This window comes from Onychostoma macrolepis, chromosome 16, assembly GCF_012432095.1.
Source record: "Onychostoma macrolepis isolate SWU-2019 chromosome 16, ASM1243209v1, whole genome shotgun sequence".
NCBI classification, from domain to species: Eukaryota; Metazoa; Chordata; class Actinopteri; order Cypriniformes; family Cyprinidae; genus Onychostoma; species Onychostoma macrolepis.
The window spans coordinates 32,263,965-32,267,541 of NC_081170.1; the positions used below are offsets into that span (position 1 = coordinate 32,263,965).

The 3,577-nt window shown below is 35.6% G+C and overlaps 1 long non-coding RNA gene across 1 annotated transcript; it reads right to left on the minus strand.

Annotated features, from left to right (window-relative positions):
* Positions 1-605: 605 nt before the first annotated feature.
* LOC131521427 (uncharacterized) lies at positions 606-3,036 on the minus strand. The gene is made up of 3 exons (XR_009266287.1): positions 2,681-3,036; positions 1,771-1,805; positions 606-1,353 (listed from the first exon to the last, which is right to left on the minus strand). It is a non-coding gene; the product is annotated as an uncharacterized LOC131521427 (long non-coding RNA).
* Positions 3,037-3,577: the final 541 nt, after the last annotated feature.

Consider the following 3,577-nt stretch of genomic DNA (forward strand, 5'->3'; position numbering starts at 1 on the left):
AAGGAGTAACTAGTAATGAGTAATATATTACATTCTTTGAGTAACTAGCCCAACACTGGCTATCGCATACATTATACTAAATAATAGTAATATATTTCTGGCACAATGTCTTTAAGATAAACTTTTATTTTGACGGGTTGCCGTGGATACCTTTAAATTTCTGTGTGTAGCTATATGATATGATGCTGGTTTTAGTCAAATGAAACGGTAAAATGCTCCTGAAGTGACTCAGAGCAGTTCTGGAGATGGTGTTTATGTATTCATGTCCTCATTGAGACGGCAGATGCTGAAATCACTGTTTGTGTCACGCGCGCTTCAGTGTGTGTAATAAAAAAAAAACACGCGTCTCTGCCATTCATTCATTCACACTGAGACTCGCAGAACATGGGGGATTCATATCTGAATCGACTTTTGCGGCTTAATATTTACAGATACTAGTCCATGTCGAGATTTGATTTAAGTGTAATGACCTACTTTTGATTAATTAATCCAAACTTTGACAAATTCCGTGACATTCCGTGCTAAATTGTAAATTCCGTTTTTATAACTGGATTCCATCCGGTGAATCAACGTCGGGTACCATGGTTGAATCAACATTGGATTATGTTTCGATTTAGCAACTTGGATCAACGTTGATATTGTGATGTTGTTTCACCGTCTTACAGCATTGGTGAATTAAAGTAGTTCTGTAGACATTGTATTAACGTTGAATTATGTGTTGATTTTGCAAATTGAATTTGCAGTGTTTGTGCTTGGATGTATTGTTAAAAACCTGTAAAACTGGCAGCAATGGCTTTACAATCAACTTCAATAAACTACCACACACTGAAAATTGTAAAACTGCAGTTTTATTTTGGAAACATACTGTATAAAACTGATGAAAATAATCCCAAACTTTAGCTTGCAGTGTTTGTGCTTGGATGTATTGTTAAAAACCTGTAAAATCCAAATAAAACATTTAAAGACTCAAGATGTTTGTACCATAACATGCATATTTTGCGCTGCACTTGCAAGAGAAACCCTTGTACTTCTTTTGACTGAAACCAGTTGATTTTTATTTTGGTGGAAATCTATAGTTTCTGTGAAAACATGTTTTACTAATGTGTCTCATTACAAGAGAGTTTTGTCGACAGCCAGAGGAAATTCTTTACGCAGGAAAAACGCTGCCTTGAATGAAATGCATTTAATATTTTAAGTAGAAATGTTTCTTCAAATTCTGATAAAATGTTAGAACCAACTGCCTTGCATGTAGCGTGGTTGTGCTTTGGGTGATCCTTGAAAGAGTCCCAGCTCTAGGTCCTTTCTGACGCCGTCCCCTCCTCTCTCTCACACTTGTGCACTTTCTGTACTGTCCTGTATGTATAAATAATAAAAACACCAACAATAAATACTCATAAAATATCAACTTTGATATTGTGAAATATCTTTAACTGAAAACTGAATGCAAAACAAATCACATACAATATTTTCACTTTAAGTTTAATAACAGTGGGGTTGGAAACAAAGTGCACAACACTATTCATTAAACACCTATTTAATGTATTCAGATGAAAGTTTGCAATATTAAATTATTCACAAGTGGTTTTTTCAGAGCCCCCAGTTACACTGTTTTAAATCAGAATCCTAACTATACAGTGTATTTAGAAAAACAAGTAAAATCAAATCAAGTAAATTTTTTATTAAACTAAGTAAAATCAAAACCTTTCACAAAAGGTCAATGAATCTCTACCAGAAGTGACAGTGAAATGTAGCAGATTAACAATTCCTTACCAAATTGCCAATAAACAGCTGGATCCTTGATAACTCTACAAGGGAAAAGAAGAAACGGTTTACTGAAAAGTTCTTAAAAAGCAGTTTTTCGTTTTATACCATTCATTTAAAACAGTGGTTCTCTAACTTTTTATATCAAGTACCACCTCAGAAAATATTTGTCTCTCCAAGTACCACCATAATGACCAACATTAAAATACAGTAGCATAATAGGCCCAACTATTCAGCTACAGCTCTGCACTGTTCAAAACGAGGCAGTTTTATTCCTAATAAGAATATGTATTGTTGTCAGCCACTTTAACATTGTAAATACAGTTTGAACATTAACACTGCACAGTGCTTACATACAGGTAAATACAAAACTTAAATAACGATTTTAAAATGTGTTGTACCAAAAGTTAAATAAAAACTGTACTATACTTAAATGTAAAAAAAAAAAAAAAAAAATTTTACTCAAATAAAGATGAACTTAAAATGTATTAACATTAATTTATATTTAATTTAGTGATTCCTCTGCGTACCACTAGAGGAAGCCTGAGTAGCACTAGTGGCACTCATACCACACTTTGAGAATCACTGCTTTAAACAATCTTAATTCGTTTAAATGTACGATTATATGATATTTAGAAAACATTAACAGAGTATGTTATCTTTGAGACTATTATACGATTAAAAACATAACACAATGCATGGCATTCACATCAGAAAAATGTGAAAAATCTCTAAGACAGACATTAACACAACTTACTAGCAACACACACATTAGCATCTGTGATAATGCAATACAAAATACATACAGAGACAGGTATTTATCTTCTGCAGGTTAACGTTACATGTCATTTACCGATTTGTAAACGCTGGTAACATTATACTTTACTATTTTTGAAAGGTAAGATAGCGATTTTCTTACCTGATTTTGTCCGTGTGTTTGCTGGACCTCGCAAATCGCACCTGACCCTTCCTGTGTTCACATTCTAGTTTTTGTTCTCCGTTGACACGTCACGACTCAAATTCGCTCAAAATAAAAATTTAACAGGCAAATATAAAATAAATCGGGAACGACCGAGCAATCTCAACGAGCAGCAGCTCACACACAGAGTCAGTCAGTCAGCCGCCTCACTCAGAAAGACGATAAAAACGGTCATATTTTCAAATTTAGAAAGGCGCGAACAGTTTCATTGGCCAGTTTCCCAGTAGCCCCTCACTGCAGAACAAAAGATCCAGGGGGCGGAGTTGGATCCACATCCAGGGGTGGAGATTGGTAGGTTTAGGGGTCGGGATGGGTGGGTTTATGGATCAGGGGTTGGAGACGGTTAGGTTTAGGTCTATGTAAGGTGGACCAGTGAGGACAATCTCCAGTTTCCTGATAGTGATGGGTCGTTCTTGAACGATTCGTTCATTTTGAACGATTCGTTCATTTTGAACGATTCTTTAATGTGACTCGGGAAGAACGAGTCGTCTCAGGGAGTGATTCATTCAGTCACGCATGCGCAACATCCTATAGGTTCTGTACTGGAATTAGTTTACCTGTTTCGAGTCTTCGGGTTTGAGTCGTTCGTTCATCACGTGACAGCCTCATACACTAACCCAGGGGTCTCAAACTCGCGGCCCGGGGGCCAACTGTATATACTAATATACTAAAGCCACAGAGCCAGATCATAACCTTAATATTTTAAACTAACATTAATCATTCATATTCAAAATGTTATTTGCTTTCACTTTATGTCATTGTGTCCTTTTTGACCAATCTGTCAAGTCTGCCTAGGAAAAACAATTATACCAGCAAAGTCAAAATTGGAGTAAAAAT